The sequence below is a fragment of the Triticum aestivum genome, chromosome 1B, assembly GCF_018294505.1.
Source record: "Triticum aestivum cultivar Chinese Spring chromosome 1B, IWGSC CS RefSeq v2.1, whole genome shotgun sequence".
Lineage (NCBI taxonomy): Eukaryota > Viridiplantae > Streptophyta > Magnoliopsida > Poales > Poaceae > Triticum > Triticum aestivum.
Genome location: NC_057795.1, coordinates 374,149,602 through 374,177,058, shown reverse-complemented (window position 1 = coordinate 374,177,058; position 27,457 = coordinate 374,149,602). Strand labels below are relative to the sequence as shown.

The 27,457-nt window shown below is 48.5% G+C and overlaps 1 long non-coding RNA gene and 1 other non-coding gene across 50 annotated transcripts; one reads left to right on the top strand and one right to left on the bottom strand.

The window, feature by feature from the left end:
• Positions 1-2,164: 2,164 nt before the first annotated feature.
• LOC123125125 (uncharacterized) lies at positions 2,165-20,138 on the bottom strand. Of its 49 annotated transcripts, XR_006461325.1 has the most exons (12): positions 19,427-20,138; positions 18,846-18,970; positions 18,365-18,674; positions 17,802-17,919; positions 17,506-17,723; positions 17,055-17,172; positions 16,917-16,976; positions 16,759-16,837; positions 16,166-16,263; positions 3,353-3,433; positions 2,641-2,715; positions 2,165-2,536 (listed from the first exon to the last, which is right to left on the bottom strand). It is a non-coding gene; the product is annotated as an uncharacterized protein (transcript). The 49 variants fall into 49 exon arrangements; XR_006461340.1 differs by lacking the exon at positions 16,759-16,837 and having other exon boundaries at positions 16,917-16,981; XR_006461337.1 differs by lacking the exon at positions 16,759-16,837.
• A 965-nt stretch (positions 20,139-21,103) lies between these two features.
• LOC123125118 (uncharacterized) lies at positions 21,104-22,709 on the top strand. Its single transcript, XR_006461287.1, has 2 exons — positions 21,104-22,020; positions 22,106-22,709. It is a non-coding gene; the product is annotated as an uncharacterized lncRNA (long non-coding RNA).
• Positions 22,710-27,457: the final 4,748 nt, after the last annotated feature.

The window sequence follows — 27,457 nt, the reverse complement described above, 5'->3', positions numbered from 1 at the left end:
TGCACCAAACACCCCACAGTTTTGCAAATACTGTAAAATACTATGGTATTCACAAACTATGGTATTGTACAACTACAAGGTTTTCCCGGAACGCGCATGAGAATTGCATGTCGATTCATTAAGAGAGAAAGAGTTGAAACAGTACAACGGCGCGCCCGAGACCTATGAGGTCCTCAGGCACCACACAGCACCGGTTACATTGCAAGCTCACTACTCCCACCACCATACATCTACAGGTTTAAAAACCTCAGTTTTTGAATACTATGGGTCTAAATATACTTTGCACTCAAACAGAGTTATTTATGGTTTAACTATTTTTTTCAGAAAGTCAACTTTTGAGAACATTGCCTTATCTATCACTATTAATGTAGATTCGCTCTTAATCCTTTTTGCTGAGGGTTATACAGACCAGAAAATAATGCTGAGAACTAAAAGAAGTGCAACGCTCACGCTCTATTAATATTCTGAGAAATAACATTCAACAATACCAAAATGCTCACTAAACCTTGTATTTGATAATCGCATCATGTAAATAATCTAATGGAGAACAAATTTTCCATGTGGACTTACAGATCGCAAATCTCAGCCAGGTATTTTTGGATGAACTGAAGAATGCATATTCTCTCTTTCTTGGAAGTGTGAAGTTCACCAGCCAAAGCATCAGTTGGTGTAGGTCTATAGGATCTCCGCCATTAGTTTACCATTAGAAAATTGAGTTACTAAAGTAAGGAAGATGTCCAAAGAGATAATCCGTGGCATGATATCCATTAGAAGATCCTCATCACTGATGCAGTACTCAACCTACAATTTTTGGAACATATAAACGCAACATCAAACTGCTACTTGGCACCAAATAAAGAGTTTAGGTTAGGGTGTTATACTGCAACTAAGTAGTATAGTCTGAATTATTAGTTGTCAAACTAAATATGAGCATTTGAAATCCGAAGGACCAAATTTCTATTGATCCAATTACCAACATGTTCATTGGTTTGTTTTATAAAATCAGCATATTGTAACTGTAGAAAGGAGGTGACAGAACACTAAAGGAAGCCCATGTTCGGCTAGATTTATAATGTACTAGTTGACCCGTTGCCCATGTTCGGCTAGATTTATAATGTACTAGTTGACCCGTTGCGCCAAATGGCGCAGAGACCTGTTGAAGACATGTTGTCGATGAAAATAGTTTCATGCTGCAAGAACCTTCAACTAAATAATGCTATTTTTTAAACATGTTTATTACGTTGTTAAATAATAGTATGGGAAAAGGAAAACTTTGCATAATATGAATATGCTCAGTTTGAAAATATGGGCACTATGATGAGAGAGTAAAGTTGGCATGGTTGTATTTTTTAGCAAGTTTGGAAACATGGTTATCATGATGAGAAACCTGGCCATGCATATTTTTCCTGCAAAAAAGAGGGAAAAAGATAAGAAACCTAAAAAAAACATGTCTTTGTTGTGCATATACAGAGATATAGGGATCGGGAGGTATTAGGATAGCCCATATGTTATTTAGCCCAACTTACGTAGAGCAATGTTTGTGGCCCGTGAGGAGCTGAATAAGAAGCGGCGGGGGCGGAGCAAGCAAAGACTGTCTATCCCCTTCCTTTCTTTCTCGGTTCGTCGGCTGGGTAACAAATAGCACAGAGACCCACTAAATCCATATTCAGCATGAAAAGAAATTCAATGTTTTAGTTGTTTTAGTAGCGGGCAAGCATATATGATAATAAATTTAAACCCCTTTAATAAGAAAATAGAAACTTTTCATCTACAATGAGATATACCTACACATTTTAATTTGGTAGTAGAGTCCCATTTCAAGACCATGTCATGTTGAAAAAATGTGTATTTTTTAGTAATCTCCCGTTGCGCCAAATTGCAAACATACCCACACCATACGTGCTTTGAAAATATTCCATTTATCAGTATCGAGCAAGCACATATGGTTACTATTCTAACCACTATATAAACAAAATGAACGGGGGCTTGTATAAGGGGTAACCAAAGTTCAAAAGAAAAAAGTGTTGTATGTGTTATTTTTCCGATGATTTGGGTCTTGGAACACCTGAAATAGGCAAGCACGGTATTGCAAGTAAGAAAATGTGAAACATTTCTAATAACTTGCCTCATACACATGATAGTTTTAGGTCATACAAGCAGTGGGGAAAAGAAAAGCAGTCTATATGTGATGAAGCAAGCCTAAGTCAAATAGGTAATGCCCATACAACCAAGTTCATTACAATGGATGGATTTCAGTCCTAAAACTGGAAAGTAAATATGCATAACAGAAGTGAATTGTAGAACGTGGTTTATACAACTTCATGAATATACTTAATATCCTGGCAGCACCATATCCATACTACTTGAGGAAGTAAATAATCAAATGACAATCACACGGGAGTTGTCGTTTCCACTTTACAATCCGAACAAAACTATATAGCTGATCTCCAGGTAATTACATGACACGACAATGGCTTCGACAAATATCCATCTTTTATTGATTACAGTCAATAATGAGAAGTGATGGTAGCTCACTCTATAACATCGTCCACACCAGGAAAATATGGTAAAGTAGTCAGATCCCACAACAAATATGATATGAAAATCTTGGAAAGAGAACTATCTAGAGAACAAACTTACCTGTAAAGATGTGTTGTGGCCTGTGAAAATGGAATAGTGTTATGTCACACTATTTGGCTATTGCTAGAAAAGCAACTGCAACAATAAAAAGAAAAACTAAAAAATTGTGCTTATGCGCAGTATAATGCCTGGTCATCAATATTTTGCACCAAATCTCAGCAAATGCTCTAAATACATATATCAGGAACTTTTTCTAATACTCTAGTAACATAATCTAAATTAGCTGATGTGGAATCCTTCATAACTAATCGGCCGACATAAAGCCGGTGAAATCAATAACATAACAGAACAATAATTAAATGCTTAGTCATTTGATTAGTATGCCACACTACATACCGGTGACAATCACCATATTTTATTTACATATCTAAAGCCATCGGCACCTGACATTATCAAACTATAATAATCAGTATGCCACACTACACATTTATTTAACTTGCAATAAAACTTCAACAAACATATCAACTAATGGTAACTGGTGTATGCCATGCAGAGAAAATTGCACTCTGGCAGAGCAACGACATGCTAGAAGCTGACAAAAGTATTACAGATTGACAATAAATAATAGATAGCTCCATCAGTACCCATCGTTGTTGGGACTATCAAATTAAAATTCCATATCTATCAGAAAACTGACAAAGCTTGAAGGCCTCATAAATACGAAGAAACAGCATGTGCAGAGGGGCCATACATACTGATTAAGAAAACTCACTTTTTAGCAACCAGACTCCCTTCATTCAACAAAGGAGAGGTGGGGGCATGGTCATGGGATTTGGGCTCAGGAGCAGTAGGGCTGAAAATAGAGAAACCATACACATCATAACGATGATGTACTTCGACAGCCATGCACATGACGGATAGTGTAAAGCTATCTGATGGAGTCATGTATCTAGGGTAGGGTCACAGACCTGATCTAAATACCCTGCCCAAAGACACCCTTAGAAGAGGTCACCTTCCAGTCGACCAACGAGGGACTCACTCGACTGACTTGAAGGACTCGACCACGAAGACTCACTCGACTACCAGGAGGTCAAAAGACACTCTGCACTGCAACGGCTTGTAGTTAAGTAGACTTTATGATAGTTAAGACACTTTATGTGGGACGTTACCAGTAACGCCTCGGACTTAATGTCCCTTAAACCCTTCATTACGTGGGATGGCTGGGGTCCTGGCGCACTCTATATAAGCCACCCCCCTCCACAGGCAGAAGGGTTCGGCACCCTGTAACTCATATACATACAATCCACTCGACCGCCTCCGGGCTCCGAGACGTAGGGCTTTTACTTCCTCCGAGAAGGGCCTGAACTCGTACATCCCTTGTGTTTACAACCTCTCTATAGCTAGGATCTTGCCTCTCTATACCTACCCCCCACTCTACTGTCAGACCTAGAACCACGACAGTTGGCGCCCACCGTGGGGCAGGTGTTTTTAGCAATTTTGTGGAGAAGTTGCGATTCTTCCGAGTACTTGCATCATGGTGGCTGCTGGCGTTTTGGTTGAGGGTCGAGAGATCCGTCTCGGCGCTCTCACCTTCATCGCCGACGACTCCGCCTGGCTCCAGGAGGCTCCACTCGACGTTGATGCGCTCCCCGTCCGCGGTGCGACGCATTTTCGCGCATGTGTCCGCGGTGTTCTGCTGCGGCAACCGTCGACCCCGTATCGGTTGACATCCCCATCAACCACCCTCCCGGTCTCCCGCCAGCGCAAGCGCTCGGGCCGGTCGAGGATTCAGCGGTGGGTGAGGCACGCGGTGGCTCGCCAGACGGCCACCACCCAAGTTGCGGCAATCGAGCTCGACGAATCTCTCTACGGCCTGTTCGATCTGTCGACTGGCTTCGTAGAGACCGCATCCGAGTGCGATAGCAGTGATCCAGCGGCGGAAATCATGATGGTCGACGAGCCCCGCAGTCCCCCTGGCTTCGCTCGTGATGGTGGAGCAGGCGACGAAGGCGACCCCGCACGAGACCACGAAGAGTACCAGCCCGAGCCACTCGACTCTCTGCAAAGAGAAGAACTTCGCCACAGGAACGTGGATGTCCTGCGTACTCCCATCGCAGAAGAAACCCCCGAGGCTCACGCCTTGGAGGAGGCACGTTTGGCCAATTTGGCCGAACGCACTCGACTGGAGAATCTTCAGCGAGCACTCGACAAGCGCGCGCGGCAACGAGTTCCCGACACCAGCCGCCGTCAACTCTTCCCGCCGACTCAGGTATATCGAACCCCAATCCAGAATTTGGCAACTGCGACCCGTATAGCAGAGTCCATCCAGCCCTCTCAGTCGGAAGCTGGCAGAGGCTTGATGCAGATCAGGGATCTGCTCCGGGCAGCAGGAGATCAGAATTCGGCCGTGTCGCAGTCGCACAACAGAATTCACAGTCGATCCGTCGCTGCGAATATGGTTCAGTCGGCTCACAGTCCCAGATCGCCTCCACGGCGTGAAGGGCGCGAGAATCGGCGAGACCAATATGGTGACCGACTCGACCGAGATGATAGGCGTCGAGTGCCCAATTCCCCTCTGAGGGGTGGGTCTTACGCTCCTCGGCAGCAAGATGACAGACGTCAGCTCAGTACGGGGCGAAGAGTTCCAGTCGACCCCAGAGAACCAGGCTTCGACGCGCGATCCATTATCGTGCAAGGTTTGGTCGACCGGAACAGAGCCCATCGAGGTGGACTCGACAGAGATGCGCCCACAAGCAGTCGAGTGCATGTTTCTGGTCCTGAATGTTTCAGCAGAGCTATCAGAGCCGCAGTTATCCCTCCCAATTTCAGGTTGGCAACAGGAGTCAGCAAGTTCACTGGTGAGTCTAAGCCTGAAACTTGGCTTGAGGACTACCGAGTGGCGGTTCAGATTGGTGGTGGGAACGACGAGGTGGCCATGAAGCATTTGCCCCTCATGCTGGAAGGTTCTGCCAGGGCATGGTTGACTCAATTACCTCCTAGCAGCATTTACACTTGGGAAGATCTGTCACGAGTGTTCATCAGAACATTTGAAGGAACTTGCAAGCGACCGGCTGGACTGACGGAGTTGCAAGTCTGCGTGCAGAAGACCAATGAGACTCTCAGAGAGTATATTCAGAGATGGATCACTTTGCACCATACTATGGAGAATGTGTCTGGTCATCAGGCAGTCTGCGCCTTTAAAGATGGCGTCAAGAACAGAGAATTGAGTTTGAAGTTTGGTCGAACCGGTGACATGACCTTGAGTCGGATGATGGAGATTGCTACCAAGTACGCCAACGGCAAAGAAGAAGACCGACTCCGAAGCGGCAAACACAAGCCGAGTCAGTCAGAAAAGGGAAACACCAGTCGGAAACAGAAGCGGAAGGCTGAACCGGCAGCTCCTGGAGAGGCTCTGGCCGTGACTCAGGGAAAGTTTAAAGGGAAACCAAAAGGATCCTGGAACCCTAAGAAGGTAAAGGATAAAGAAGGGAACGACGTGATGGATATGCCGTGTCACATCCACACGAAGAAAGACGAAGAGGGGAATATCATCTAGCCGAAGCACACCACTCGCCAATGTCGACTCCTGATCCAGCAGTTTCCGGGAAAACAGTCTAATAACAAGGAGAAGGAGTCGGACAAGGCCGAAGACAAGGAGGACAGTGAGGAAGGATATCCGCATATCAATTCTACTCTGATGATCTTTGCAGATGTGGAGAGCAAGAGTCGATTGAAAGTTATTAACCGTGAGGTAAACATGGTTGCCCCAGCAAAAGCAAATTATCTGAAATGGTCCCAAACACCCATCACCTTCGACCAATCTGATCACCCGACTCATATTGCCACCCCTGGGAGGCAAGCTTTGGTGGTCGATCCAGTTGTTGAAGGCACTCGACTGACGAAAGTGCTTATGGACGGTGGTAGTGGGCTGAATTTACTGTATGCAGACACACTGAAAGGAATAGGTATTCCGATGTCCCGACTGAGCACCAGTAACATGAGCTTTCATGGAGTTATACCAGGAAAGAAAGCCGAGTCACTCGGCCAAATAGCTCTGGACGTGGTGTTTGGCGATTCGAAACATTTTCGCAAAGAGAAGTTGACGTTCGAGGTCGTGGATTTTCAGAGTGCATATCATGCCATTTTGGGGAGACCAGCTTATGCACGGTTCATGGCTCGACAATGTTACGTGTACCTCAAATTGAAGATGCCCGGCCCCAAAGGAGTGATCACTGTCACCGGTGATCGGAAAAAGGCAGAAGAGTGCTTCCAGAAAGGCTCAAAGATTGCTGATTCCCAGGTGACAGCGATCGAGTTCGAAGAATACAAGCAAAACGCAGATCCGAGTGACTTGCTGCGATCCAAGAAACCCGCCACAGAGTCTGCATTTCAATCGTCCGGTGAGACAAAGCCTGTTCACATTCACCCGACCGACCCAGATGCAGCTCCGACCCACATCTCCACAACACACGACCCGAAATAGGAAGAAGCGCTCATCCAGTTCCTCCGTGAGAACTGGGACATTTTTGCATTGAAGCCCGCTGACATGCCAGGTGTTCCCAGGGGACTGGCTGAGCATTGCCTAAGAGTCGACTCATCTGCAAAACCAGTCAAAGAGCATCTTCGGCGGTCCGCCGTCCAGAAGAGAAAAGCCATTGGTGAGGAAGTGGCTCGACTGTTGGCGGCAGGATTTATCCGAGAGATATACCACTCCGAGTGGCTTGCTAATGTCGTCATGGTTCCTAAGAAGGACAAATCACTCCGAATGTGCATTGATTTCAAGCACATCAACCGGGCCTGCCCAAAAGATCATTTTCCTCTCCCTCGCATAGATCAAATTGTTGACTCGACCGCGGGATGCGAGAGACTGTCTTTTCTAGACGCCTACTCCGGGTACCACCAGATCCGTCTGTATGGACCCGACGAGGTAAAAACAGCTTTCATCACTCCATTCGGGTGCTTCTGCTATATCATCATGCCATTCGGCCTCAAGAATGCCGGAGGCACATTTATGCGAATGATTCAGAAGTGTCTACTCACTCAAATCACTCGGAATGTGGAAGCGTACATGGATGATATCGTCGTCAAGTCACGAAAAGATTCCGACCTGCTCGCTGACCTCGCCGAAACATTTGCCAACCTCCGAAGGTATGATATCAAGCTCAATCCATCAAAGTGCACATTTGGAGTTCCGGGTGGCAAGTTACTCGGTTTTCTCATTTCCGAACGAGGAATCGACGCTAATCCAAAGAAGATCGGCACTATTCTCCGAATGAAACGCCCTGTGCGAGTGCACGATGTCCAGAAGCTTACTGGATGCTTGGCCGCATTAAGTCGATTCATCTCACGACTCGGTGAAAAGGCATTGCCTCTTTACCGACTGATGAAAAAGGCAGACAAGTTCGAGTGGACTCCAGAAGCTGATGCAGCGTTTGCCGAGCTAAAAGCTCTGCTCTCCACCCAGCCGGTGCTTGCTGCTCCAATCAGCAAAGAGCCTCTGTTGCTCTATATCGCAGCCACAGGACAAGTCGTCAGTACTGTGCTTACGGTCGAGCGGGAAGAAGAAGGAAAAGCTCTCAAAGTTCAGCGCCCAGTGTATTATTTGTCTGAAGTCTTGACTCCATCCAAGCAGAGATATCCTCATTATCAGAAGCTTGTGTATGGAATATACATGACCACAAAGAAGGTTGCTCATTATTTCTCTGATCACTCCATCACAGTCGTCAGCGACGCTCCACTATCAGAGATTTTGCACAACAGAGACGCAACTGGTCGAGTGGCTAAATGGGCGATTGAACTTCTTCCCCTTGATATCAAGTTTGAGGCAAAGAAAGCCATTAAGTCTCAGGCAATAGCAGATTTCCTCGCCGAGTGGATTGAACAGCAGCAGCCGACTGAAGTTCACTCGGAGCATTGGACCATGTTCTTTGATGGCTCTAAGATGTTGAATGGTTCCGGTGCTGGGGTTGTCCTGGTTTCCCCCAGAGGAGATAAGCTCAGATATGTGCTCCATATTCACTTTGATTCCTCCAACAATGAGGCAGAATATGAGGCCCTCTTATATGGGTTGCGCATGGCCATTTCACTCGACGTCCGTCGCTTGATGGTCTATGGCGACTCGGATTTAGTGGTCAAACAAGTGATGAAGGAGTGGGATGTGAGAAGCCCAGCCATGACTGGATACTGCAGTGCAGTGAGGAAGCTGGAAAAAAAGTCCGAGGGGTTGGAGCTCCATCATATACCCCGACTGAAAAATCAAGCAGCTGATGATCTAGCAAAGATAGGTTCCAAGAGAGAAGCCATTCCGAGTGGTGTGTTCTTGGAGCATATACACACTCCGTCAGTCAAAGAAGATCCTTTCACCGAAGAAGCTCCACAGCCCAAGAGTGCCACAGATCCGACTGAGGTTGAAGTCCCAGCAGTAGTCGACTTGGTTATGAAGATCTTGGTGGTCATTCCCGATTGGACAGTTCCATATATCGCATATATCCTGAGAAAAGAGCTCCCAGAGGATGAGGAAGAGGCTCGACAGATCGTCCGTCGATCTAAGGCCTTTACCGTAATCAAAGGACAGTTATACAGAGAAAGCGCGACTGGAGTTGGTCAGAAGTGCATAACGCCAGAAGAAGGTCGAATCATCCTTAATGATATTCACTCAGGGACCTGCGGTCATCACGCGTCCTCTCGGACTATCATGGCCAAAGCATACCGAGCCGGATTTTACTGGCCAAAGGCGAATGAGATGGCAAAGGAGATAGTAGATAAGTGCGAGGGATGTCAGTTTTACTCGAATATGTCGCACAAGCCTGCATCAGCCCTGAAGACCATTCCACTCGTCTGGCCTTTCGCAGTATGGGGGTTGGACATGGTCGGTCCTTTGAGAACAGGGCGAAGTGGCTTCACGCATGTGCTGGTGGCAGTCGACAAGTTCACCAAGTGGATTGAGTCTAAACCAATCAAGAACCTTGACGCCGGTACTGCTGTTAGCTTCATCAGGGAACTAATATTCAGATATGGAGTCCCTCACAGCATCATTACGGATAATGGGTCGAACTTTGACTCGGAGGAATTCAGAGATTTCTGTAACTCTCAAGGCACACGAGTCGACTACGCTTCAGTCGCCCATCCGCAGTCGAATGGACAAGCGGAGCGAGCCAATGGCCTGATTCTCAAGGGATTGAAACCCCGACTGATGCGTGATCTCAAGCATGCAGCTGGAGCTTGGATCGACGAACTTCCCTCAGTGCTTTGGGGACTGCGGACCACACCTAATCGGTCGACCGGAAGAACTCCATTCTTCTTGGTCTACGGAGCTGAAGCAGTCTTGCCGAGTGATCTTCTCCACAATGCTCCTCGAGTTGAAATCTACAACGAAGCAGAAGCTGAACAAGCGCGGCAGGACGCAGTCGACCTTTTAGAGGAAGAAAGGGAGATGGCTCTGATCCGGTCGACCATCTATCAACAAGATTTGCGTCGTTTCCACGCCAAAAATGTGAGAGGTCGAGCCTTTCAAGAAGAAGATTTAGTTCTCCGAGTGGATCAGAAGAAACAACACAAGCTTGCTCCTTCTTGGGAAGGACCCTTCATCGTCACCAAAGTTCTTCACAACGGGGCGTACCGTCTTTACAACGTCGAGCATAATATCGACGAGCCCCGAGCTTGGAACGCGGAACTACTCCGCCCATTTTACACTTAAGTTTTATCACTCGGATGAGTTGCAATAAAGTACTTCTGTAGTTCATGGACCTCAAAATAATAGTGTCATAGTTCCTCCATAATTTTTGTCACTTTTTATTTTGTCCAATAAAATCCACCCTCAGTGGGTGACTTAGCCGCGAATCCGTTCTGCCTAAGTTTGTAAAAAATCCTACCGAGTGGTGAGCCAGACTCCCACTCGGAGGCTTAGCTGCGAATCCGTTTCGCCTAAGTTATAAAAAATCCTACCGAGTGGTGAGCCAGACTCCCACTCGAAGGCTTAGCTGCGAATCCATTTCGCCTAAGTTATCAAAAATCCTACCGAGTGGTAAGCCAGACTTCCACTCGGAGGCTTAGCTACAGTCCAAGTACTCGCCTAAGTTACCGAAATCCTACCGAGTGAAGAGCAAACCTCTCACTCGGAGGCTTAGCTGCAGTCCAAGTACTCGCCTAAGTTATGAAAATCCTACCGAGTGGTAAGCCAAACTTCCACTCGGAGGCTTAGCTGCAGTCCAAGTACTCGCCTAAGTTATGAAAATCTTACAATGGTAAGCCAGACTTCCACTCGGAGGCTTAGCTGCAGTCCAAGTACTCACCTAAGTTATCAAAATCCCACCAAGTGAAGAGCAAACCTCTCACTCGGGGGCTTAGCTGCAGTCCAAGTACTCGCCTAAGTTATCAAAATCCCACCGAGTGAAGAGCAAACCTCTCACTCGGGGGCTTAGCTGCAGCCCAGTGCTCGCCTAAGATATAAAAATCCTACCGAGTGAAGAGCAAACCTCTCACTCAGGGGCTTAGCTGCAGCCCTCTGCTCGCCTAAGTTATCAAAATCCTACCGAGTAAAGAGCAAACCTCTCACTCGGGGGCTTAGCTGCAGCCCAGTGCTCGCCTAAGTGGACTAAGGAATAAGTCGACTACAGTAAGCGTCTTGCTTTGGGCTTGCAAAGACATTTTCGAGCCAAAAGCAATCTTATTCAAACACCAAGTTCAAGTTGGGATCGATACCAAAAGGAACCGAAAGTGCTCAGGCACTAGACCTGTTAAAGTTTATCGGTTACACCTCCACTCGGCATACCGAGGCAAATTTAAAGCGTCGAGCTTAGAAGAAGTTTTTTACCCCTCCTGTGGAGGGCTGGAAGGTGCAACAAACTCATCAAGATCAATTCCATCCGCGATCCGAGTGGCAGCTGCAAGGAAAGTTTCCATAAAGGACCTGAAGTCGTGTTTCTTGGTGTTGGCCACCCGGAGGGCCGCCAGCTTTTCTTCTCGCGCATCTTTGCAGTGAACTCGGGCCAGACACAGAGCAACATCTGCACCGCACCGAGCCGAGGACTTTTTCCACTCCTGCACTCGACCAGGGATCGTGTTCAAGCGAGCCATCAGCGACTCGAGGTCATTCTGAAGTGTCTCCCCGGGCCAGAGCGTCGAGTCGATGCGAGATGTGGCGACCTTCAGCCTTGCAAGATAGTCCACGACAGCTGCAACACGGGACTCCAGTCAGAAAACATTCATGGCAACTTCGTCGTTCACCGGAGAATTGACGGGGTCGAGGTTTGGTTCCAGCCGGCTAGTTTCTTCTTCAAAGTTTTGACAAAATTCTACAAGGACGATCACCGAGTCAAGGCGATGGTCGAATGGAAAAACCACGATTGAAAATGAATACCGAGCATAGAGGTTTACCTTCAAGCATAAGGAACAGCTTCTTGGCAAGACCACTCAGGAAGGGCTCCAGATCATTTTTCTTCCCAGTCAACTTACTGACTTGGTCGGTCAGGGCAGCTTTATCAATTTTCAGTCGACTGACTTCCTTGTTGGCGATCCCAAGAGCAGCTTTCAGATTGGTATTGTCTTGTTTAAGCTTGGTGACTGAAGCTAACTTCTCGTCAGCAAGCTTGATATTCTCAGCTAATTCAAGGTCTTTTTTCTGTTGGGCCTCCCTTACCTTACCTGCAAGTTACAGCAAGATCAAATTTTGAAACAAACGAAGGGAAAAAGCAGTCGTCAAGGTCTCACCAAACATACCTTCGGTCTCCTCCTTTGCCTTCGTCAGATTCTCCTGAACCAGCTTCAAATTCAGCTCGAGCTAAATGTGCTTGTTTTCCAGCTCAGAGTAGCGAGCCACAAGATCACAGGAGTTCTGCGAAGAACCAATCGACTAAATGTCCAATATAATTCACTTCCGAGTGAAAAAGGAAAAATCATACGTTTCTAAGACTACAGCTGAATACAAGCATTCGACCGTAGTCTCGGGGACTACACCCAGTGGGTGCACTCAGCGTGCCCCCACTAATCCTATTGAAGACAGAGTCGACCAGTCGACCGGCTTTCGAAATCCATTCGCCATAGTCGAATGACGGAAAGACTGAAATTATAAAGCCTAAGGCCGACTGCCAGCAGTCGACCTTAGCCTTAGGGACTACACCCAGCGGGTGCACTCAGTGTGCCCCCGCTAACACGGAGTCTAAATCGACACATCCAATGGGTGACTACCGTATATGTTGGAAAGAAAAGTTTTTGATAGCATATCCTAACAGAACAGACGATGGTCGACTGACCTGAACATTGCTTTGAAGGGCGGAACTGGCGTCGTAAGCTGCCTGGCTCGCATCCCGGATGGTCCTTAACTGCTCCATCATGATCCCTACCTGGCGTATCGCCTCCTTCGCGGCGCCAGCTTGGTCCTCTGGAACGTGGTGCGTCGTGAAGAGGGAGGGCTGCTGAGCACTCGTCAGTGGATCTGCGAAGGACACAGTGTGTCGAGTGGTGTTCTCCTCCTCCGCAACCAGAGTCTCAGGCGCCGTCACATTCTGGGGCACCCTGTTGGCAGATGTTTTCCTACTCCTTCTATGCTTCAGCGGTTCCTCGTCTTCATCGTCATCAGGGAGAGTGATAACAACATTGGATGGAGCTACAGAAAAAAATCAAAATTAGAAATCATGAGTCAGTCGACTAGAAACGATGTTAAGAGTATAATCCCAGGTTTTGAGGTTGCTGCGTCCTCCATCACATGGTCGTCAGCCCGGGCTGAGGTCTCAGAAGTAGCAGCACTGCAACTCCAAAGAGTCAGTCGACTAACTCCAGCGCCAACCAGAGATAAAGTTCACACAAAACAAGAAGACGTAAGCAATATGATTACCCTGATATGATGGGGATGGACACCTTCATCTTCGGCAGGTGCTTGGTCGGCTTCGACGGGGCCGCCCTGGGCTGCTTCGGCGCCTTTTCAGTCGGCGCCAGAGAGGTGATCCAGGGACGCTTGGTCGACTGAGTAACAGTCGCGACCCCCTCGCCGCGTTCAGTCGCAGGGTCATGAACAAGTTTCGACCGCCTTTCTGAGCGCGGTGGTGCGACCTCCTCCTCCTCCTCCTCTTCGCCGTCCTCATCATCATCATCATCATCGTCATCGTCATCATCATCGGCCTCGGCGGCGTCCGAGTCCCACTCCTCCTGACTCTCGCCCCCGCTCGCTTCTCCCTCCTCAGTCGGAGTCTGCGCTCCGTTGGGCATTGAGTACAGTTCAGTGAGGGCCTGATGGACAACAAGACAAAGATTAGTCGACCGATCGACAGAGAAAACAGAAATAAATACGACAAAAATACAATGGGAAGTGGAGCAGACATACCTTGTTTGGGTCACTGTGGCAGTCGAGTGGAGGAATCCTTCTGGCTCCGCGAGGGTTATCCTTGTTCCCAGTAACAGCGGCCATCCACCTTTCCAGAGTGGCATCGTCGACTGTTTCTGGGTTAACCCGAGTCACGTCCTTAGTCCCACAGTACAACCACATGCAGTGGCTCCGGAACTGAAGAGGCTGGATTCGGCGCCTAAGGAAAACTTCCAGGAGATCCATGCCCGTCACTCCCTATCGAACCAACTGAACTACGCGCTCCATCAACATCTTCACGTCAGCTTTCTCCTCCGGAATCAGCTTCAGGGAGGAGGGCTTGTTCACTCGGTCCATGGTAAATGGAGGGAGCCCACTCGACTGCCCCGGTGTCGACTCGTCGTGGCAGTACAACCAGGTCGACTGCCAGCCTCTGACTGACTCGGGAAATGTCATAGCTGGGAAGGTGCTCTTGTTTCTCACCTGGATCCCCAGACCTCCACACATTTGGACCACTCGGGTTCTTTCGTCGCCTGGACTCGCCTTCTTCACAGTTTGAGAGCGACATGTGAATATGTGCTTGAACAAGCCCCAGTGCGGTCGACAGCCCAGAATACTCTCGCACATGGACACAAACGCGGCAAGATAGGCGATAGAATTCGGGGTGAAGTGGTGGAGTTGCGCTCCAAAAAAGTTCAAGAAACCACGGAAGAAAACGCTCGGCGGCAAAGAGAATCCGCGGTCGACATGGGTAGCCAGAAGCACGCACTCACCCTCTTCCGGCTGGGGCTGCCATTCTTTCCCCGAAAGCCTCGCAGCTCCATGGGGGATCAAGCCCTCGTTGGCCATGTCGAGGAGGTCCTTCTCCGTGATGGTCGACTGGATCCAATCTCCCTGGACCCAGCCTTTCGGCGGGCGGGATCTGGACGAAGACCCACCGCGGCTGGTGGATCTCCCCTTCGCCTTCTCCGTCGCCGACGCCTTCTTCGCGCGCTCCAGCGCCGCCGTCTTCTCCTTAACCATGGCTTCCGGCGGGGTGCGTGAGGAGAAGTGATGCGGGGGCAAGAGCGAGCGCGTTGGGCGGAGACGAAGGAGGCAGAGAGAGAGAGAATGCTGAAGCACTGTTCAAAAAAACCCCGCCGGACGCATTTATAAGATCCCTTCCGAGTGGATGACAGGTGGACCCGGCAGATGTAATCATATCCTGGAACTGTTACACGGGCGAGATACGTGGCGAAGAAAGCGGCGCGAGAATCGAGGCGTCTATGTCCCGTCCCATCCAAACACCGCAGTCCGCTCCGCTTCGCGCGTTTCCCCAAATTTCGCATCCCGCGGAATCCGCTAACGGCAGATCAGTCTGTCAGGCGCGGGATTTCCTGCGATCCGTCGCTCGGAAATCGACGAAGCCCGAAAGATCACTCGACGAAAGAAAAGAATGGATCGAGTCAACTGAAGGCGAGTTGCTCACTATCAACGAAGAGATTCTCTAGATTCAGGACAACGCACGACCAGTGTGCAAAGGTTAATCGGAAACAACATCAGCTCCTTCCTCACTCGAAGCCTCAATCCATTCGGGGGCTAATGATGGAGTCATGTACCTAGGGTAGGGTCACAGACCTGATCTAAATACCCTGCCCAAGGACACCCTTAGAAGAGGTCACTTTCCAGTCGACCAACGAGGGACTCACTCGACTGACTTGAAGGACTCGACCACGAAGACTCACTCGACTACCAGGAGGTCAAAAGGCACTCTGCACTGCAACGGCATGTAGTTAAGTAGACTTTATGGTAGTTAAGACATTTTATGTGGGACGTTACCAGTAACGCCTCGGACTTAATGTCCCTTAAACCCTTCATTACGTGGGTTGGCTGGGGTCCTGGCGCACTCTATATAAGCCACCCCCCTCCACAGGCAGAAGGGTTCGGCACCCTGTAACTCATATACATACAATCCACTCGACCGCCTCCGGGCTTCGAGACGTAGGGCTTTTACTTCCTCCGAGAAGGGCCTGAACTCGTACATCCCTTATGTTTACAACCTCTCCATGGCTAGGACCTTGCCTCTCTATACCTACCCCCCACTCTACTGTCAGACCTAGAACCACGACACTATCTATCGCCAGAACTACATTTAAGTAAGATCATGAAACTAAAATCTGCTATGCCATTACCTACACAGCCTTTGTATATGTTATCAGATTAACATGTATGGAGACAACAGAATATACCAGGGGATAATTAAGTAACACCAGGAAAACTATTACCAAGGTAATGGGGTTCATAACATACCTGAATGGTGCTATGGGCAAAAATCCATTGTCTACTTCTCTTGAAGCTAACATCTACCCTTCCCCAAGGAATTCTATTCAGGCTTTTGAGCGTTACTTCTGAAATAGGGGACAAATTAATTCAGTTAGAAAAAATATCGTCTTAATCATCCAGGAGAAATGGAAGTATGGAACGGTATTGGATATAATACAAAACACACTAAATAACAACAAAACTTTAGCTCCAATGCAAACATGAACCAGCGTAAAGTCTTCGTCATTAGAAACTTGGCATCTATGGTTTCTGCTAGTTTATCAAGTCCTTGGACAATAAACAGCACATCATCATGGAAAGCATCTATGATCTCTATGTAAACACACTAATTTCTATGTGAACACACCAGGTTATAGAAATTAGAAAGTATAATTAAGTAAGAGCAGCATATACGATCTATAATAATGCAAAGCACATTACCTCCATAGTCTAGATTTATTAGTTCAAAGTTCAATCTCAGGAAAATTCAAGTTTTTTTATACACGCCAGTATACTTGACTGTATATCGATCTACATCAACTCCTTGAAGGGCAAAATCTCAGATTATAAAGGAATCATACTTGTTCTAGAGGCAACATTTGAGGACTGATACCTCCCTTATGTTCCATTTGAGCAATAGTGCACACAATTCTTAGTTCCCTTATCATCGCATCCAAGAAAAGGCAAGTCAAACAAGAAACTGGAAAATGTCGGTAAATGGCAAATTTAAGATTATCACTTTAGAGTCTTCCTGCCAAGATTTGCTGCAAGAAAAACGCCATCAGGCTTCAACGCCAACCTACACTGCCAATTACGATAGTTCAGATTCTTAGCGCTTGATAACCTAATATTTCAGTGTTTAAAATAAAAGACTTACCTGTATCATTGCTCGAGGTAGATCATTTGTCCAATGAAGCCCAAGACAACTCATTATTAAATCCTGGGAGCTTCAGAAACGAAGGGGAATAACACAGGACGTGGCTCATCCACCTGAGCTGAAATCACAAAACCGGTAAGGCACAGAGATTACAGAAATACTATACGCTCGCAAGTCTATTGATGCGATAAGATTGAAAGTAAGCACCCATTTTTAGCACATCAAAAGAAACAGGGGCAGCATGTAATTAGAAAGCATAATTAAGTAAGAGCAACATATACGATCTATAATAATGCAAAGCACATCACCTCCATAGTCTAGATTTATTAGTTCAAAGTTCAATCTCAGGAAAATTCAAGTTTTTTTATACACGCCAGTATTGTACTTGACTGTATATCGATCTACATCAACTCCTTGAAGGGCAAAATCTCAGATTATAAAGGAATCATACTTGTTCTAGAGGCAACATTTGAGGACTGATACCTCCCTTATGTTCCATTTGAGCAATAGTGCACACAATTCTTAGTTCCCTTATCATCGCATCCAAGAAAAGGCAAGTCAAACAAGAAACTGGAAAATGTCGGTAAATGGCAAATTTAAGATTATCACTTTAGAGTCTTCCTGCCAAGATTTGCTGCAAGAAAAACGCCATCAGGCTTCAACGCCAACCTACACTGCCAATTACGATAGTTCAGATTCTTAGCGCTTGATAACCTAATATTTCAGTGTTTAAAATAAAAGACTTACCTGTATCATTGCTCGAGGTAGATCATTTGTCCAATGAAGCCCAAGACAACTCATTATTAAATCCTGGGAGCTTCAGAAACGAAGGGGAATAACACAGGACGTGGCTCATCCACCTGAGCTGAAATCACAAAACCGGTAAGGCACAGAGATTACAGAAATACTATACGCCCACAAGTCTATTGATGTAATAAGATTGAAAGTAAGCACACATTAGCAGAGCAAAAGAAACAGGGGCACATGTAGTATAGCTGACAAATAGCAATAGAAAACACCATTACCCGATAGAGTGATCATCTGCACTTTCAAAAGTTTGGGCAGAAGTCACGGCTAAAAGGCGTATTAATTAAGTTGAATATGCCAATTAAATAGGGCAACACATTCAGTTCTCAACCATTCTAGGTATCTCGGATGCACACACAGAATCTATAGCACACATCCTTCCCACACGCAAACACGAAATATAAGCAACACGAGGCAAATCAAAACACGACAGGCGGCTAATTCCGAAACAATAAAACGAGTAGTGAACCAACCACCATGACAGTAAGTAGGAAAGAGCAAACCTTGAGCAGGAGAACAAAGAAACAACATCGCTGCAGGATCTTCTGTCCCCATCTCATCTCCAACTCACTTCCTCTTAGATCATTACCTTGGGAAGCTCGTGTTGACGGCGTATTGAAGATGTCTTCCAGCCAACGACGACTGAACTTTTACTCAAGGCCATAAAATAAAGTGCTTTAAATTCTGAATTGGTAAATAGATAGCCAATATGTTTATATTGATCTGCTAAGTACAAATATTCATGGCACAAGGATACAATCGCCACAAACATTTGAGTAAGCAACATAGGGCTTGAAAGAACGAAGAGCTGATCTGCACGTAGAAACAAAGTATAAGATGCTCTGTTTGACACTATTTGATAGTGATAAAAGGGAAGGGTTTGCGAACACACAACCATGGCATATTGGCATACCTCATCAATGAACCAGGGGCCAAAGGGAGGAGGCCGCACACAGAGAGTAAGAGAGATTGGGTGAAGCTCACCTCGGTGTTGGCGGCAGACGCGGTCGCCGTCGCTCCTCGTGTGCGCATCTCCCCAATCCGCGCCCCTGGCCTTGACCACCGCGCCCGCTGCCTGCCGAGCCTGCCGCGCCCGCTGCCCTCCGAGCCTGCTGCACCATGTGTGGCGTATATACAAGACGTTCATCACATTCAGAATCTAACTGGATTCATCCATTTAATCAAGTAGCAGAGGGAGATGAATCGCATAGATACCCTCTGCAAAAATCTAACTCGTTACACATATGATATGCTCTGCAAAAATCTAAGCCGTTCATACATATGCTCTAAAAAATCTAACTGGACGCATGCATCCAACAAAAACGAAGGAGGACAGAAACGGAATGCTCACTGCATACATACATACATACACATACAACAATAAGAAAGAATACCACAACATATACACATACAGTAGCAGCTATCACCATGCATATATCACCATTCACCAGGAGGGAAAAAACGAAGACTGAACATACATCAGCCATATATCAAGCTATCGCCATAGAAAGACAGTGAACAGACAGTCAGACACATACAACGTCAGGTATCACCACTGAAATTACCTTGGGAGCTAAGCAGCGAGTTGGACGAGGCAGAAGCGGGCTGTATGGAGGGGCCGAGGCCCGAGGGGGGCTGGGGGCCTTGCCGCCTGGGCGGAGACGCGGAGGCTGGAGGAGGGGTCAGCAGCGGCCACGGACGAGGGAGGGAGGGGACTGGTGGAAGTAGTGACGAGGGAGGGAGGAGGGAGGAGAAGAAGGTGCACGCGCGACGACGCTGCGAGGAGGAGGAGGCGCCGTCAGGTCGGGAAGCCCTCCTGACCACCCCAACTTGAAGACCCGCACTCCCGTGTTCTCCGACAGCGGTGACCTGCGCGTGAGCGATGGGAAGGCGAGGAGGAGAAAGAGGCGAGGTGGTGGAGGAGGAGCAGTAGGCGGCGGGGCTCCTAGGCCGAAGGCCACGGCGACGAGGGAGGAGAGCGAGGGAGCGAGGCGGCGGACGAGGGAAGGAGGAGGAGGGACCAGTGAGGGGCGCGGGGGATGTGGATTGGGGCTAGGGTTGGCGAGCCCAATGGGCTCTGCGGGCAGGAGGGAGGAATCGCAGGCGGCGGCGAGGCTCCGGGGCGGAGGCCGTGGCGAGGTGAGGAGGAGGGATGGAGGCGGGCGAGGCTATGGGGATCGAGGGGAAACGGGGCTAGGGTTTGGGTGGTGGCTGGTGCGGGATGCGGGGCGCGGATTGGGCAAAATCTCATGCACGCGACCACCGCCAACCCAGCCAACGAGCGCGCGAGACGAGCCCACTCATCATTGGCCAGTCAAAACGACCGCGAAGAGAAAAATCTATTACAGCGAGGTGAAGATCCGACGGTCAGGACATGCCAGAAGGGCAGATCTAACGGCCCACGAAGGCCCAATCGAGGGAGCCTCCTAGAGGTGAGTTGGCTAACTTCTTTTTTGTTTTAAATGAGCAACAGAAGATACCATTATAGCATTCTTATAGCGGAATAATTCGGCTCCCGGGGCCAAACAAATTTTTGAAATAACAAGGCAATTTTTTTTATACTCGTCACATCCAAATGCTACCTGCAAATTTTGAGGCAAAAAGATTAAATATTTTGGCTTGTACAAAAAAAAAACAAATCAAACCAAAAGTTACCCCAATTTTTTTGGCTGACGAAACACCGCCGCTCGTTTCGCACGAAAATTGCCATGCATGTTTGCGACACTAATACAACCATCTACAAATAATTTCAGAATTTCTCAAAAATATTTAATATATTTTTTGCGTTACTATTCACCCAGGAGCCAAAACGCCAGCCCCTTCTTATAGGAAGTAACTTTGTTTTAGAGATATATGATTATAATATGCAAATTACATAGGCAACGTGCCTAAATTTGAGTTCATGTGCCATGAGACCGCAATATTCATGCTCTGCGAAATTAAATATGCCACCTGACCATGTCGCTTCATCTAGAAAACAACTCAACCAAGAGCCAGTAGAAACCATAACTATGTACCTACCAGGTTTATTGATCAAGATATGGCTTGTAGAGCATGCATGGTATGCAATTGCTCGGTAATTTGGAAGGAAAAGTAGCACGCAATGACACATGTGGAAGATCAATTAGCTAGGGTAAACGTTTCCAATCGGCACGCCGGCCGTCGGCCGGCCAAACGCGCTCTAAACGTATATCCTACTGAACCAGCGCGTCGCGTCAGATCAAGGGCCCACGCACCGCTTTTTTCACCTGACCTTTATCCTCTCACATGACCTTATCCTTATCCTCCTCCACTCGTTTTCTTTCCTGTCTCTTCTTCGTTCTCCTCCTGTTGGTCTTCTTTCCTCTCCTCTCGCCATGAACGCCACACCGCCATGGATGTGGCCTTCAAGCACCCATTCCCCCTCCGTCCCCTCTCTACCTCCATGTCGCCGTGCGTCCTCACCACCACCTCCCGCAAAGCCCGTGTTGAGGCGACGACGAGCTACTCTGCGCCCCCCTCCCCTGTGAGCTTGAGGCGACGGCGCTCACACACCGGCGACACCATTTTTTTGCAAGACGCCATGCGGCTATGGCTTTGTTTTTTATATTTAGCCAGTTGCAACTTTTTGATTTGTCGGTTCCAGCTTTTTATTTCGCCGGTTGTAGCAATTTTCATCCACGAGCACCAATCTTTGATTCATTGGTTCCAACATTTTTTCCCGTCGGTAGTAGCTTTTCACGTCGCTGGTTCCAACTTTTGATTTCGCCGGTCGCAACAATCCCACTTTCGACAGTAGCAACTTTTTGAGTCATAGGTTGTAGCACTTTATTTCGTCTGTAGTACCTTTTTGCTGGAGGAAGGGGATCGATGAAGTTTTTTTTGCTACAACCATGTAGCACAGAAGCTTCAACCATGCGTGCCAGAGCTGCAAACCATGGTACACCAGAGCTACGACCGGAGACGCCCATCACCGGCAAGGCTGCAACCGGCACGAGGCAGTGCTACAACCAGTGTTCAGCGAGCTGCAAGCGACACAACGACAAGCTTCAAACCTGATGGGTCACCATGCCGGCGATGGCGACCATGCCTGCGAGGGGAGCTGCAACCATGGCGAGTTGCTGGAACCGTCTTTTATTTTTGCTACGGCCAAATTTTTTGCTATGCTCCGGTGGCGAAGGTCCATGGTTTTTGCTGGAACCTACCAACTTTTTTGCTGGAACCGGCTAAAATTTTGCTTCAACTGACTTTTTTTGTTTTCTTAGTTGCGGCGAGTGGTGGCGAGCTATGGCGACGGACGTGGGGGCGGTGACCATGCCGGCGGTGGGCAGCACCGGCGAGGGACGGTGTTGCAGTCGACGCCGTGGAGCTACCATGGATGCAACACGGAGGCAAGACAAAAGGCTGCTATGGTCAACGACCTTTTTGTTGAGAGCGGCGACGGCGAGCATCGGCAGTGAGCGTGTGCGGCGAGGCAAATGGGCGTGGTTCGGCGAGCGCGGGTCATCGGCGGCTGAGGACGAGCGGGGCGTTGGTCTCCCCTTTTTCTATTTTTATCCTCTGCTCTTTTGTTCTTCAGCGTTTTGTGTAAGGCCGAATCGTACGGTTTATAAAAGCTATATCGTGTGGCCCACGCAGGACCGGCCGAAACTAATTTTGGCCGGCGCACCGGCGCAGAGTGGCGCCCATTAGCTAGAGCCAAGACACACTGAGTCTGCAGAAAATAAAATAATAAACCGAAGCACAATGATAAGAATGGAAGCAAAAAATGGTAATAGGCCAATAGCATATCTTAGTTTAAGAATGCCATATCTACTGATGTCTAGTGCCTAAAACCTACCACGACAGAATTAGTGGTGCGATTTCTTCTATTCGTATGATTCTCCTTGGTACACTACATTCGTTAAGCTCTTCTCCTTGCTATGCTCCCTCCATAACACAGAATGACATGTTACGACACGATCTTGTGACTTCATGAAGCACGCCTTGGTTATGTCCTTGCGGGCTCCTCCGTTGTGATCCCACACGCTGTTGACATAAAAAAATATTTGCATGTAGCAAGAACCGATGTAAAATCTACTTCCTCCGTTCCTAAATATAAGTCTTTGTAGGGATTTCATTAGATGGACTACATATGAAGCAAAATGAATGAATCTAAACTTAAAATACATTTATATACATCCGTATGTGGTTCATAGTGGAATCTCTACAAAGACTTGCATTTAGGAACGGAGGGAGTAGTCATTAGAAACTGAACCAGATTTAAATTGAAGCATGCCAACATGCTCTTGGATTCAATTCCCTTGAAAATAAATCTGCAAAGAAATTTTAGCATTGCAATATGGAAAATATGTTCTTTGTGGACAGTTAAGATGTGACACACTGCAGAAGATACATTTAAGATAAACCAAGCCTTATTGCACGTCCTAGATAGAGGCAAAGCAAAATCATCTACAAAACATATGCATTGCTCAAATGCTCAATGCAACTTGAAACTTTAATCTAGCTAATAATATTTCTTATTTCTTTTTCATCTTTACATTGTTTAATACGTCGTAGTAAAATTATAAAAATGAGCAAACCATATTTTTCTTTTCCTTTTGCTGAATGTTCTGAATGTTCATCAGTTATTCGGATATCTAAAGGAGAAATAGGAGTTGTTATTTTTCCTTTTCAGTTAACCAGATGTGTTTAGTATAACTATGAAGCTCTGTCATTCCATATTTTCAGAACCATTAGTCTATGATGCTCGGACAACAGTAGAGATGGACAAAGTAAAACGAGGTACCAAACATAAACATGCAGTAGCACCAGAGCCAAAGAAGCACAGCAAAAGTTAAGAATGAAATTCCAGTGCATATCATGTATATTGCGGGGAATGCATTGCCAACAAAAATAAGAATGTTGAGGCAAACCTTAATTTAGTTAGTAGGCCGAGCTGTGGCGTATAGGCAGCTGTGTTAGCCACGGGTTGCAGGAGGCACCAGAGTATGGTGGATCCTTCACGTCCGTGGAGTGAAGGGGCCGCGGAGGACGGCATCTGGCAGGTAACTACGAGCGATTCGCTAACAAGGAGCTGAGAGCATCTCCAACCGCGCCCCCAATAAGCCCCCCAGGCGAATTTTTAGCGTCGGTGGCCAAAATTCGGCCCGGTCGTGCCCTCAAGATCTTTTTTAGCGTCGGTTTGTGCGAAATCCACAGCCAGTGTTCCCGCTCCGAACCCAAGCGGCCGGGTGTCGCCTTGGCGTGCCGGCGGAAGCGAAAAGCGGCGTGGGGTCGCTCTGTCGGCGACAGGAAGCCCTTTTCCGCCGTTTCCTCCCGCTTTCCCTCTCCAGCTTCCCTCTCTTCTCCATTCCTCCCGCCAAACCCCCGCCTCCTCCTTACCCTTCCACCCGCCATGTCGCCGAAGAAGTACGTGATGCCCCACGCCGCGACGGATCCCACAGCCACCGCCGTCGCCCAGCCGAAGCAAAGGAAGCCAAGGGCGCCGTTGTCCAAGACCCCCGGCATGAGCAACGCTGAGTGGAAGGCGGATGTGGAGCGCCGGGAGGCCGTCACCGTCGACAGGCGCAACAGGGCCAAGAAGGCCAGGGAGAGAGCAGCGCAAGCTACGGCTGCGGCGCAGGCGGCGACGGAGCATGCAGCCGAACAAGCCGAGGTGGCGCGCGCGGCGATGATGAATCAACCCGGTGGGAACGGCCCGTACGCGGCCTGGATCCAGCAAAGCGTCGGCTCTCCGGCCGGGTTCTCATAGTCGCCGCATCCATGGAGCACGTCGTCGCCGGGCTATGCCGATGGCGACGCCCACAACGGCTTCAACCACAACATCACCTTTCCCCATGGGCGCACAGTCCAGCGCACGCCCTCGCCCGCGTTCGCCGGCATGCAGTACCTGCCGTACACGTACTCGCCGCCGGACTACGCGGCCTCACCGACGCCACCTCTCCGCCGTGGCCTCTACTCGCAAGCGTTCTCCTCGTCGCATCTCGGCGACGCCGACGCAATGGAGGCCGACATGGAAGACCTCATCGCAGCTGGTTCGGCTGCTGCCGCCGCCTCCCCCGGATTCACTACCCAGGACGGCTCGATTGACCTCGGCGTACTCTCGCCAGGGCCAAGGAGACGTACAAGCCGGACGCGCCGACCGCTGGCGCGGCCAACGGGCGCCCGGACGGCAACAAAGGAGCAAAGAAGGCGAAATACACCGAGTTAGCTGCCGCGCGCGTTCAAGAGTCGATCAAGAACTACATCGCCGACGCCAAGACCAGGGCTGTCCAGCGGGAAGAGAAAACAGAGGCGTGGTGGGCTGCTTTGATGACAAACAGCGCCGTTAAACTCGACCTGCTCCGTTCCAATGTCGCCGCAAAGAAGAGGAACAACGATCTGGCTTTCTTGATGGGCGGCGTCGACATGCTCCAGAGCGGCGACAAGAAGCTCAAGGCGTGGTTCTTGGCGGAGCGAGGCCTCATCCTGAACCAGATACCGGCGACGCTGACTCCGACACCGCTGCCTAGCCCGACTAAGGATGCCTACGCGACGCCTAGCCCCACTGACGATGCCTCTGGCATGCCAACAGTACAGAAGCCGCGCCGACCAGCCCGGAAGCCGCGCCTACTCCTCCCAGCCCGCGTACGCCGACGACGACGCTAGAGGTTGAGCTCGACGTCTGATCGCCGTTTGATGCATTCCTTCCGCGCGCCCTTCCTTTTTTGTACGCCGAACTACCGCGTATCCTTTCATTTTGATCGCCGAACTGTGGCATCGGATCGCCGAACTATTGCGATGATCGCCGGATTGTGGCTTTTTTGAGCGGGAACGATCGAGTTTGAGTATGTGGCATCTTGGGGTGCGGCACATGGGGGCGTGGCTGGGGAGAAACGACCTATGAAGCACCGATACGGCGATACGAGTACGGCGATACGGGATACGGCAGTTTGTAGAAACATCAATACAGCGATACGGCGAGTACATATAAATAATTAGTAAAATGACATGTAATAAGAAGAAAACATGATAGAATGTGTGAGCAACAGCATGGGGGAAGGCAGGAAGTAGAAGAGAAGACGATAAAGATTCAAAGATTGGACGGGAAGGATTGGAGAAGAAAAGGTAAGCCGTGATTCTCTTCATAACTATTGATTGATTTTATTTGGAGAAGGAAGGTTCAGATATATATCGGTTAAGTAGTCAATCGGATTTTTCCTTAAATTTAGTTATTTGTTTCCTTAAAAAAATATTTTATTTCCTAAATCAAATTACATTGATGGGAGGAATTGGTTGATTTAGGTAAGTTTGAAAAGTTAGACATGTGATCTTTTGTACCTTAGGAAAGTGTTGGTTTACAAGAAAAGAGTGGAGAGGAAAATAAACCGGTAGAAAAAGGGTGGTTGGAGGTGAGACGAAAAAACCTAGACAAAGAAACCAGACAAAAGTGGGAGACGAAAAATAACCAACTATCCTACCAACAAAGACATCTCTACTCCTAATGTCTAAGTTGGAAGAATAGTCTCCATGTTTTTTTTTCGTCCCACCACTTTCATCCGGTTTTTTCGTTGGTTTTTTTCGTTCCACATCACACCACCCCTCCCGCACCAAAAAAAAGCCCGCATGAAACACCACTCCTATCGATCCCCTCAACGAGACACCGTCGCCGTGAAACCCCGGGGCTTCCTCCTCCGCCGCCATGAAACCCCAGGGCTTCCTCCTCCGCCGTCATGTGGTTCCCCTACGCTCCCATCTACCGCCTCTGCAAAGATCTGAGGCCTCCGACTTGTGGGACGCCGCCCCGGGGGCAATGCATGGCGTGTCCGCTTTGCGGGCAGTGAGGAGCGGCGCACGGCCATGCCCTGCATCGAGGAGGAGCTCAGGTATTTTCAAATCGAGGAGGAACACCACTGTCATTCTACATGCTGGCCGCTCCTCTCGATCCTCTTCAACGCCTCCAACGTACAATCTCGCTGTCACCGAGGTACGGGATCACCGCTGAGCCGACGTACGAGATCGCCTCCATCGTGTTCCTTCCCTGGCCACGTCCCTCCCAATTTCTTCCCCTAACCCAGCTAGGGTCTCACCCGTCGCCACTTCCCTGCTGCTTACCCGCCATCTGATGCCCTCCACGGACACACCACCATGCACAAAAAAAAGACACATCCATGACATTTTGGGCCGAATGAATTTTTTTTTGTCATCCTTTGATACTTCTATGACAATAATTGTGACAAAACCTGGTATCATCATAGATGTGGTGGGCTCCTACTTCTATGACAAAAAATCATGAAAAAATGGGCTTTTCGTCCTGGGTGGGCCGAAGATGCAGCTGAATGACATTCTTTGGGGCGTCCATGACGGAAAAAACCATGGTAGAAGTGAAAGCGAGGAAAATTTCAGGGAGTTCCCGGTTACGGTGGGTGATCGGGGGCCGAGCAATGCGCGTTTCTCTCATACACGTACACGCGTGTGTGCGAGGCATTAGGCTCTAACTGAACCCGAGTGAGGCGTTGGGATCTAATTGAACCCGAGCGATTGCACTAGCTATGTTACTGAACCCGACTGATTCCTTCGCTACTGTTGCTAACTAAAGCCGATCGAACCCTGCTGCCTCCTTCCCTTGATGAAAA